Below are 12,029 nucleotides of genomic sequence, written 5' to 3' on the forward strand. Positions count from 1 at the left end.
TTTATCAGTGTGTGACTGCCTCAGTGTCAGTGTGTGTCAATGATGTGTCTGTTTAATTCCGTGTGGGTGTCAGGGTGTATCTCATCTCTCTCAATGTGCATGTACGTGTGTGTGTCGGTGCAGGTATGCAGATGTGTGTCTGTCTCAGAATGGATGTCAGTGTGTGTCCAGTGGATGGGTGGCTGGCGTAGAGGGTCCCCAAGTCAGCGAGGAGATGTGTGTATATACACTTCCCGCTTGTGCCAGGGTGCTTGCCGGTGTTTGTCGGTGTGTGCCTGTCCGTGCTTGCGTGGGTGGCTCTCTGTGGCGAAGCGTCCCCAGGTCAGTGTGCGTAAGCCAGCGTGTGTCTGTGTGTCTGTCCGGTGCCCGCGTGGGCGGCTGTCTATGGCAGGGCGTCCCCGGGTCAGCGTGGGGGTGTGCGCCCCGGCGAGTGCCGGCGTGTTCACCCTCCTAGCGGGCGGAGCGCCACGTGCGGAGCCCCGGGCGCGTCGCTCTGGGGCGGAGCCAGCCCGGGGCCCCAAGCCCCAGGCCGAGCCCAGGCGGGGCCCGCCCCCGACCCCGCCCCCAGCCCGAGCCCGCGCCGCCCGCCGAGCCCGGGAGCCCGAGCCGAGCCGCGGAGCCGAGACGGCGGCGGCGCCCGTGGGATGCGGGGATCGCGCCCCCGGGGCCGCTGAGCCTGAGCCCAGTGCCCCAAGCCCGTGCCGAGCCGAGTCCGCGCCGAGCCGCAGCCGCCCACCGCGGGGCCGGGCCGGGGGACCAGCAGGTGAGCGAGCGCCCCGGCTCCTGGCAGCCCTGGCCCGGCCGGAGCCCCCTGCGCCTGCCGCCGCCCAACTTTCCTCCCCGAGGGCCGGAGCTTCAGCCTCTGCGCGCCCCCTCCCCTGCCCAGGGTACAGCTGGTCGCTCCCTCCCCGATCGGTGCTCCTGAGAGTGGAAACGGGGAAGAAGGGGCACAGGTCGCCCTGGCTGGAGGGGATCCCCCGGGGGCGTCCCTGATAGCCGGGTGCCTCCTTCCCCTTCCCTTTCCTTCCGGGTTTCCCTGTGCGCTGTCGAGGGCCGGGGGAGGGGGAGCTCCGGCCCCGGCTTCCCGGCCATCCCTGGCGCAGGCTCGGGGACAGTCTAGGTTTGGGACCCGGATTCCCGAGGCCGGAGACCCCAAGGTCAGAGCGGCGATGAGGCGCGCAATGAATGTGTTTGCAGAGAGCGGGGTTGAGGGGGCTGACCGGATAGTACTGGGGATGGGGGAGAAGGCCAAGCACCCTCTATCCTTGGGCCCAGGGGATCCGTCCGCTGGGGCTATTCTCTCTGTTGGACGAGATCTCTGAGCGTCTTGAAAGGAGATCTCAGTGAGCGCTAATGGGAGAGAGATCTACGTGTGTGCCCCATCTCTGGGCGCTTGGACCACGAAGAGATCTAGGCACCCTCTGACACCCCAAAGTACCCGCATCGCTGCAATCTGATCTCTGCCCTGTGAAAGCGAAGAGATTTCTGGGTGCTGAGATTCGGGAGAGTTCTCTGCCCTCCTAGCTCTGACCCGGACAGATTGACGCTCCCTGACAGGAGGCGGCTCTTGACCTCTGTGCTATTTGATCGTCTTTGGTGGCGCCCTGGGAGAAAGTGGAGGTGCCTAGCCTTGTCTGAGGGGCCAAGGTCTGGTGGGGGCAGAGGTGGGGGTAGGTGTGGCGGCAGTGGTGGTGGTGGTGATGGGGGCAAGGCTGGGGCCAAGGCCCGGCTGTAGGCCTGACTTGCAGACACCTGTTGGAGGGCAGCGCACAGGCACAGCAGCGGCCCTGGCAGAACTCACTCTTCCCTTTCCTGCCTTGAGCCTGGCTGGGCCATGGTATCCTGTTGGGGTCCTGGGATGGCTTTCCGTTCCCCAACTGTTTGCTTACCCCTGAGACTCCAAGCACCTCTCCCGGTGAGCAAGACAGAACCATCCAGACAGACACACCTCAAGACCCCCACTATGCCAGGTCACCACAGCCCTCTCCCAAGTTCCTACCAGGCCTCAGGACCTAGAGGGACCCTGAGCAGCAGAGGTCCAGACTAAGAAGAGTCAGGACCCTTGATTCTGCCCTCCACTCCCATCTCCTTGACCTCATCTCCTCCCAGTGAGAATTAGGCAGGTGTACATGAGTGGTGGTAATGAGTGGCAAGGTGGAATTAGGATGAGACAGGCTGCTGTCCCAAGAGCACACATGGGGGCGGGGTGGAGGGGGTCTAGGGACAGACAGGGTGTGGAGCAGAGATTCGTTGCTACAATGGACAAAGTGCTGAAAAGAGCTTTTTAAAACTTTTCATCTAACCCTATCACCACCACCACATTGTAGAAGTGGGGAAATCAAAACCCAGAGGGGGTCAAGGACTTATCCAAGGTCACAGAGAAAGCATTAGATTGGGGGCACCACTCAGGGTGAAGATCCCTTGAAATCCATTTCCCGGGGTCCAGATGGATCTAGAACTAACCAATAAGGATCTGAGGAGAAAGAGAACTGGCCCCAAGGTGCCAAGAACCACATTCAGCCCAGTGTGGCATGGGCAGCTGATGCACTCCAGGGCGCTCAGCCTGGTGTTGTGTGGTGATCAAAGCTACTCTGGAAAAATTCCAGGATTGACTCATTCAGCCTGAAGAACAAGCTTGAAGGAATGGTGGGAAGCACCAGAGACAGCTGGGAATGGAGGAGCAGGGGAGGCTGGTACCCAGGCAATCCAAAGAGCAGGGAGTCCTGAGGGCAGCCTAGGACAGTGATAAATAGCAGTTTCGATTTCACAGGGACTAGTTCCTGTTGATCCTTGGGAAGGTTTCTTGAAGGGTTTGCGATGATGTCCCCAGAGCCCACTCAAAGGAGGGGGTGGTTACCTTTGAACAGGAAAATCAGGGTTATCTTTCTAACAGAAATAAACCTTCCAAGCATGGTCTGGTGGTGCACACCAGTAATCCCAGCCACTTGGGAGGCTGAGGCAGAAGGATTACAAGTTCAAGACCAGCCTCAGCAACTTAGCGAGGTCCTAATCAACTTTGCAAGATCCTATCTCAAAAAAGAAAAAAAATAATAATAACTTTCCACCTGGGTTTTGAAGGGTGAATAGGAGTTTTAAGGTGAGACCAGCACACTTTAGCCATCATAACCAGTATGTACAAAAGTACTGAGATGTGAAACCGCACAGTTATTAGTTGAGTGATCTGCTGGGTCCTCTGGTGTGAGGGAGAAAAGAGCAAAGTAGAAGCCAAGATCACCGTCACAGGGACCCTTATGAGCTATGTTCAAGAATTGGGAATTTATCCTCAGTCATGGTACTAAAAATAGTAACATTGACTGAGCGCTTTCTCGGGGCCAGGGATGCGCTGCGCACTTTACAAGTGCATAAACCCTGGCAGCCAGGACAACCATAATGGCCATTTTGCAGAGGGTGAAACTGGAGGCTTAGAACTTGCTCACTGTCACACGTCTACTAAGTGGCAGACCTCGGGTTTGAGCCCCGGTGTCAATGTATCTGCTCTGCAATACGCCAACCTCTCCAGGGCAGACCATAGGTGCCAACCAGAGTCTTTCAGTTGAAGGAGAGGTGACAGGCAAGTTAGCACAGGTGACAGAGCCATCTTCCTTCTCCACTAAGGAATATGCTCTCGGCCATCCCTGACTTTGGCGGCTCACCCAGTGAGGTGTACTGTCCCCCTATCACCCTGTGAGGCGGCATGGGCAAATGAAATCTGGGTTGACAAACTTAATGAAGAGCAAAGGCTCTGCCTTGAACCTGTCGTACTTCTAGGGGAAGGTACTAACATCCAGCAGGGAGTTGGAGGGAAGGATCCAAGAAGGAAGTGTGTTCCAGGAGGAGATCTGGGCTGGAGGTGGGAACTGGGAGCGGCCAGCAGAGGCTGGTCATTGGAGCCACAGTGGTGAATTAGATGGCCCAGGGAGAGGGCTTGGTTCTCAGTCCTAGTGACACTCTGCACACTTGGAAAGCTGTATATAACAATACCCGTGCTCAGGCTGTTCCTCCCAGCATGCCAGTTCATCTGGTTCTGGAGTGGAGCTTGGGGGCATCCGTAGCTTGAAAGCATCCAAGTGGTTCCAATGGGGTCTAGAGAGTGAGAGGAAGGAGAGTGGGGTCAAGAGCCCAGAAGCACTTCAACAATGGAGGCAGAAGTGGGCAGAGGCCGGAAGGAGCAACCAGAGTGGCAGCAGGAAAACCAGGAGTCCCCTGACCTTTCTACTGAGAGACTTCGGAAAGTACCTTCTGGAGGCCAGGCATGGTGGTGCACACCTGTAATCCCAGCAGCTTGGGTGGGTCACAAGTTCAAAGCCAGCCTCGGCAACTTAGGGAGGCCCTAAGCAACTCAGCGAGACCCTGTTCTCTAAATTAAAAAAATAAAAGGGGACAGGGAATATGGCTCAGTGGTAAAGCACCCCCTGGGTTCAATCCCCAGTACCAACAAATAAATAAATAAAATATATTTTTTTAAAAAACTGCCTCTGGGGAGTTCATGGATAGATATTAAAAAAAAAAAACTATAAGTGATTTAAAAAGAAGTTCCTGTTAGGCTGAGCAACAGTGAAGGTGCTGTTGACCTTGGCAGGAGAAATTCCGCTCCCAGTGCCACAGAACGTGGTGCCCCTCACAGACGGTTCTGGGGAATGAATGAATTGGTGGGAAGGGAAGCCAGATGGAGCGGGTTGAGGAGTGAGAAGGAGGTGGAGACAGCATGTGTAGACAGCACTTTCAAGGGGCTTGATGGTTGAAGAGGGAGGAGAAAGATAGAGGGGAGCTGGCCAGAGGTGGGGTCCAGGGAGAGCTGTAGGGAAAGCCTGACGTGGACAGTCTAGCAGGTGTGTTCCGCAGCCCACCCGCGGGCAGGCACTCACGGGGAAAAGCCTTTGCCCCAGAGCAAGGGGCCGGATGTCTGCAGCTTAAAACTGCGCACCATCGGTATACAGTTGTCCTTGTTTATTCATGGAGCCAGTCAGGAAGGCCCAGGTTCAGTGTCTCTTCCTGTGAACCCCGAGAGAGGCTGCAGTGGTGGAGCTAGGCAGGGGAGCAGCCCTTGCTCTGGTAAGAGAAGGGTATTCCAGAACACCGTATTCAGAGACAGGGACCCGCGATGAGGTTGTCTAGGGCAGGTATCCAGGGTGACAAAAGTGGGAACGGAAGGGCTGGGGTAAAAGTCCTGTGGCCGAACCTTAAAGGAGGCAGAGGGAAGAGAAGGCCAGTGAGCTGCCTGTGGGCAGAGGCTGGGCAGCCAGGGAGCAGATCAACGACCAGGATGGCAGAGGGGGCAGAGTGAGCCTGGGTTGGACGCCCCTGCCTCCTTCTAGCCCAGGATGGCCTAACCTAGAGTTCAGCCTGGGGCGGTGAGGGAGAGCCTGGAGAGGACATTCAACACCTACTTTGTGCCATGGAAGATTCTAGAAGGTATCCCAAACAGATAAAATAACTGCTCTCGTGAGGTTTTTGCATGTTTAGTAGAGTAAGACAGACTGGATAATCACTAAACAAATAAGGACAGAAGATAATTTTGGTGAGTGCTATCAAGGAAATGAAACAGGGGTTGGAGACAATAGGACTGGCTAACCAGGAAATGCCTCTTGAAGTAGGAAACGGATCCGGAGACCTGAATAACAAGAAGGAACCAATACTTAAGAGATCTGGGAGAAGAATTTTGAAGAGGAAACGCCCGTGCAAAGGCCCTGAGGCAGGAACCAGCTAGTGGGCTGGCGGCTGTGGCAGGAGCAGAGGAGATGGGGTGGGGAGGAAGAGGTGCTGTGCCTCACTCCTAACCCCCACCCTCTCAGTGGACTGCCCCTTCGGCTACACACAGCTTACACCACTCTCCTCCCTGGCAGCAGTTCCTGGGAATGAGTCTATTTTTAGACACAACTCTCCTCTCCGTGGGCCTAGAACATACCGTGTCTTTTTAAGATGATCAATATGGAATGGCACTATTTATAGAGACCCCACGTCAATTCCTGAGGCCTGGGACCCCCCAGATAGGGGAGGAAGTCGGGGGACCAGGCTTTGTGGGGACGGGCACCGCAGCTGGCACAACCTTGGGGACATCTGACATAGATTCTTTACAACTTGTGTCACCTTCTCTGCTGGGTCTGCCCTCACCCCTTCCCTGCAGAGTCACCTCTGTGGGGGGGGGGCGGGGGGAGCCAGGTACCAAAGCCTCCTCCAACAATTTCATTTCCTGAAGGGGGACTGATATACCCCGTACCCCCTCCCCCCCAAAAAAAATGTCGTTGTGACTGTTAGAGCCACAGTCTGATGTGACAATTTGCCAGCCTCTTTTGTTCAGTCCCCTCTCTTCCTTCATCTCTGGAGGGGCAGACAAGGATGCCCAGGACCCACAGGTCCTCCCAGGTTGAACCCCAGGACAGGCAGAGTGCAAGGTCATGGTTAGGGGCTTGGGTTCCCCAGTGGGAGGTCTGTGGGGTTCAGAGCAGCCAGGAAGGCCTCCTGGAGGAGGTGCGATTGGAGCCCAGCTGTGGAGGAGGCACGAGATTTGGAAAGGGATCGGATTCTTGTGTCTCGGAGGCTGTTGTCGGGAGAGAATGTTTATGATCTGAGGCTGGAGTTCTCTCGCTCCTCTTCAGTTTCTTCTGATTAAATCTCCCAGGGAGGCAGTGGAAAGTCGAGGCCCCACAGGAGTATTAGCAGAGGGGAAGGATGGAGGCGCCCGTGTGCATCCCGGCAGGTCCCCTGTCCTCGGTCATCGCGCCGACTTGCAGGCTTTTGCTGCTGGCCTTAACACCCCTGGGAGGCTGAGGGCCGGTGCTGCCCACCTCCGTAGGCTCAAGGTCACCCGGGGATGCGGGGGCGGAGCTCAGCCCCGGGCCACGCCCTTTGCCCAGGGAGCCTGAGCTTTCTGGGAATGGATTTTGAACCGTGGAAAGGGCCTTTCTGGCGGGTTATTGATTCCTCGAAGGGAAGGCCTGATGAAGGAAGGGGCTGGCTCAGAGGCAGGTTTCAAAGAGAAGTCAGGGCTGGAGAGGTCATCTGACTTCAGGCACCAAATCCACTCTCAGGCTACATTAGCCATCCCCCACACCTGGGGCCGGGCTGGGACGTGCCAGGATGATCTAAGGGGTGGATCAGACCATGGGAGGGACCAGCCCAGCCAATCAATACTGCCCGCCTAACCATCAAAGTCCCAGCCTCCTCCTCCTCAGCCCAGGCCAAAAGCAGGAAGGGGACCCAGAGGAGCCCCTGAGTTCATTCCCTGCTGGGCCAGGGCCCCCCACCCAGGGGACACCAGCTGGGGTGGGGTGGGGGATGCAGGGAGGCTAAGGGACCAAGGCCTGACCACCAAAGTAGAGCTCAGCGGAAGATGCACAGGCTCTCAGCCGATTGCAGCGCCAGCCCCGCCGCCTTGCTGGGTCGGATTCAGCACAGACTGCCAGTTAAATAAAGCCACAGCGAGTTGCCAACAGAACTGGAAACCCAGGGAAAGCCCCCACTCACTGGCTGAGCCCGGGTGCCTATTAGAGGTATAATTGCTGCACTTCCGTGTCAAAAACTGTCTGAGGGAAGGAGATGGGGGAAAATAAAACACTCCCTATGAATCCTTGGGGGCCTACCGTCCTCAGAGACAACTGGACTTTGGGCCCCTTCTGGTCCTCGTTTTTTTTTTTTTTTTTTTTTTTTTGATCCAATTAAGAACTTGTCCCCAGAAGAGTTCCTTGTGCTCACATTGCATTGCACAGGTATCTTAGCTGGCACTCGCCAAAAAGAAAAAAAAAATTGTCAAAAACATCATGTGAAGCAAAAGCAACCTGACACAAAAGAGCCCATATGCGTGAAGTTCTAGAACAGGCAAAACTAATCTGTGGTGCTAGAAATCAGAGCAGGTGTCGGAAAGGGACAGAAGGGGACTTTTAGAGTAAGGGGAGTGTTTACTATCTTAATTGTGGCGGCAGTTAACAGGTATATGTAGTCATCGAAACTCATCCAACTATGTCTAAATTGTGCATTTTCTTGAATTTTAGTTATACCTTAATTTAAAGCAGTGTTAAGGAAAAGGGGTTGCATATGGAGTTATACTGTGTTGTGGACATTTTTGTGGCAGAGATTGTCTTGGATTGACTTATCTCCCTCCGGGAGTTAAAAGACCCCAGAGGGTAGGCCTCCCAGTTTCCTCTGGGGGTGTGTGTCTTATCTCCCTCAGTGCACACAGTAGGTGCCTCATAAATGCCTCTGTTGCCATGGTGTCCATGCAGTTCCCCAATGAAGGCCTTTTTTTCAGCTCAGGAATAAAGAAAAATGAGTTGGAAGGAACTGGGCTAGAGAGAGGATGCTGATTGCAGTCTCATGGGCACCAGAGTGCAAGAGTGTGCCATGGGGCCTCTCTCTGGTGGGCACCATTCTGCCCAGATTATGTGTGCTGTGTAAGGGTAGACACCTGGTTTGGGGGTCTAGGGTGAAAGTGCCCGTGGATGGCTGGGCTGCCCCTCCCCTGCGCCGTCACTGTGGTCTCAGCATGTTAGATCCTCCAGGTCCCCACCGTGGACCCTCTGGGTCTGGCAATGATGGGTCCTGGCCACAAGTGCGGTGCCATTCAGTGCACTATAGATCCCCGGGGCTGACAGGGAAGACCCGGACCTGGAGGAAGAGGGTGCAGTGTGCCCTGTGGAGGGGTTTCCTGACTACTTGGGGAGTTTGCAGTCCCCTGACCTGGCACCCAGACACTGTTGAACAGTGGATGCAGTGAATGTGCTGCTATCCAGCCCTGACCCTTGACCCCTATTCTTGCTGTGGGGAAGGGGTGAGGAGGGAAAAGGGGGACGAGCAGCACTTTAGGGGAACTCAAACCAGTCTGTCCTTTTGAAGTGGACTAAATGCAGGGCTGGGGCGGACAGTGCCAGTTTTCTCCTCAGCTTTCACCCCTCAAGGGGGCTCTGGTCTCCAAGACCTCCCTGTTCATCCCTGTAGGGGAATTACTTGGCAGGGTGAAAATGGGCGGGGTTTTCCTGTCTGCTGAATTAGCCCAGCGCTTCCCAGAGTGTTGGAATAAATGAGATGCAAATGTGTGTAAATGAGGGCATCCCCAGCTTCTGGGGTGGGCGTGTTCGCCTGGGAGAGGGATGGGGGTGATTCTGCAGGACTTCCCAAGATTGCTGGAGGCTGGATTGGGACCACCACGGAAAGAAAGCCCCCTTCTACTGCGGCCCCAGCTCCTCAGGGCAGGCTCCGGACTGCACAGGGTTAATGCTTGTGCAGTCTCAAAGGAGTAGAGCCTGCAGGGAGCCGGTTAGCTGAGGCCCTTGTGCAAGGATGTGTCAATGTGCCTTTGATCTGGGAGCAAGGACCTGAATACACAGGCCACGAGCACCAGCTGGCACCCCCACGGAGTCTTTGTCCAAGCTGTTACCCCGGAGAGGAGAGCAGGACGTGCAGATAATTGCCTGGGCAGGAAGGATGGTCTGAACTCATTGTGGACCCCTCCCCCTTCCACTGCACCACCCCAACCTGTGGCTTGAGCCTCCATAGCCACCCACAGCCACTGCCAGAAACCAGGGTGGCACTTCCTGGTCTGCCTGGACAACTCTCCTTCAACCCATCTCCACCCCCTCCGACATCCCCACCTCCACCTCATCCCCCAGAGGCCAGCCTGAGGCATGGCTCCAGAGCAGGTGGCTTTCTATACTGGTTTAAGGTCTGGTAGCCCAAACGCTAGATCAGTGGCTTCCAACAGGAATATAACATGAGCCACAAATGCAAGTCACACATGTAATTTTAGATTTTCCTAGCAGCCACATTTAGAAAAGTAAAAAGAAACAGGTGAAATCAATTTGAACATGCTTTATTTAATCCAGTATATTATCAAGTTCAATGGTAGCTTTTTTTTAACTTGTAATCAATATTAAAAATTATTAATGAGCTGGGCGTGGTAGCACATGCCTGTAAATCCCAGCAGCTCCAGAGGCTGAAGCAGGAAGATTGCAAGTTCAAAGCCAGCCTCAACAATTTAGCGAGGCCCTAAGCAACTCAGCAAGACCCTGTCTCAAAATAAAAAGTAAAAAACCAAGGACTGGCAATGTAACTCAGTGTTGAAGTACCCCTGGATTTAATCCCTCATACAGGAAAAAAAATATATTAATGAATTAGTTGGCATTTATTGTCTCCTACTAAGCCTTCCAATTAGTATGGGTTCCCAGCAGCACGTCTCTGTTCATGCTAGCCATGTTCCAATTGCTTGGTAGCCACACACAGTGAGTGGGCTCCCCTGTTGGACAGTGTCAGAGCTGGAGAGAAAACTGCTAGGGAATCTTTTCTTTCAGGAAAACTGCTGATTCTGGGCATGGGCAGAAATCGGCCAGGTCTCCCTGGGAGCATCTGCCCAGGCGTGGGCATGGGCCAGGCCAGCCTCTGCTGAGGCCAGTAGCTAACTCTTAGCCTTGGAGTGTGTGTGTGTGTGTGTAGGGGGCGGGGAGGGGATGTCCCAGACCTGCTCAATCCAAACTGGTGGCCACAAGTAAGCCACACCCTTTCCTCCCAGTTCTGTGTCCTCTGAAGTACAGGCAATGTCGTGCAATTGTTAGACTTCAAACAGACTGAGAGACTGACTTACTCTAAGCATCAGATTTCCCATCTGTAAAAGGAGGATAATGAACACAACCCCCTTCCTAGGATTTTTGCGAGGATGAAATAAAGTAATCCACAACAGTGCTTAGTGCCATGCTGGGCTCATAATGAGCATGGGACACTGTTGGGATAGCCCTTTGTTCAGTACTCACTCCAGCTCAGAGTTGGGGAAACTGAGGTCCAGAAAGGGGATCAGGGTCACAGTGTGGGTTTGCATTTATTCCTTCATCCATCAGGCACCTTACTGGGTTGGACTCCCTTTAGGGGCTCAGTACAAACCCCAAAGGGGGAAAGTATATGTGGAAGCAAACTCTACCCTGCCATAAAATACATGTGGGAATTCAAGTGTGCCAGGAGCACAGAGAGGAGAAGAGCCAGGCAGGCGGGGAGGGCTGGTGAGGAAGGGAGGCCCTCTGAGCTGGATCTCGTATGAGAATAATAATAGAGCTCTATGCCCCATAACAGTGTCAACAATGGACTACATAAACAGCGGTGGTCCCAGGATTTTGTAATGAAGCTGAAAAATAGCTGTCACCTAGTGGTGTCATAGCCACCGTTGTATTAGCAGTTCCTGGCCTTGAGCATGCAGAGAGGCTGGAGTGTGCGTATCCGCTGCACCGCCAGGCGCATAGAGCACAGCACATATAACTATGTGTAGAGCGTGATACTTGACCACCAAGGGTCACCTTACTGATTTATGTATTTACCATATTTTTATCATTATTTTAGAGCGAACGCTTACTTATAAAATAAAGTTTACCATATAACAGTAGGCCGTGTTGTGCCGTACAGTTCATGTAAATCTCCTTTCTCTATTGTATCAAGAGGCCATGTTGAGTTCAGGGGCTGAAGGTGTAGCTCAGTGGCATAGCGTGTGCATTAGCATGTTGTGAGGCCCTAGGTTCCATCCCAGCACCAAAGTAAGGCCAGAGGGGAGAGGCTGTGTATAATGATTGATCGTTACCATCTAGGTTTGTGTAAATATAGTCTATGGTGTTCACACAATGACGGAAGTGCCTAATGATGCTTTTCTCAGAACCTATCTTCATTGTTAAGTGACACATGATTGTAATGACAGCCGTAACCACCATGATAATAGCAACCGATATATGCAGTGAATACGCTCTGTGTGCCAAGGCTGGGAAAATATCAATACACTTCTGCCTCACAACAGTCCCGGGAAGTGGGTACTATTAGAAACCCCACTTTGCCAATGGGAAAACTAAGCTGGAGAAAAATCAATTCCCCTGCCCGAGAATACAGGCAATTAAGGAGCCAGGGCCCAAGTTCATATAGGCAAACTAGCTTCCAAGACACAGCCCTAAAAACCACTTCCTCCTCCCACATAAGGACAGGAAATCTTCAAGAGAGGGAAGTGGGGAGGCCAGAAGGGGAGGCAGAGATAGATACAGGGGCAGGTTCTCTGGCCCAGGTGTCTTCTCATT

The 12,029-nt window shown here is 54.0% G+C and overlaps 1 protein-coding gene across 1 annotated transcript in view; it reads left to right on the forward strand.

Moving 5' to 3' along the window:
* Positions 1–572: 572 nt before the first annotated feature.
* The window catches only part of Scn5a (sodium voltage-gated channel alpha subunit 5), a 97,259-nt gene continuing 85,802 nt past the window's right edge, over positions 573–12,029 (forward strand). The window contains exon 1 of the mRNA XM_078038124.1: positions 573–763. The gene's annotated coding sequence lies outside the window, so the exon portion shown is untranslated. The remainder of the gene's footprint in view (positions 764–12,029) is intronic.

The sequence above is a fragment of the Ictidomys tridecemlineatus genome, chromosome 2 (genome assembly GCF_052094955.1).
Source record: "Ictidomys tridecemlineatus isolate mIctTri1 chromosome 2, mIctTri1.hap1, whole genome shotgun sequence".
NCBI lineage: Eukaryota > Metazoa > Chordata > Mammalia > Rodentia > Sciuridae > Ictidomys > Ictidomys tridecemlineatus.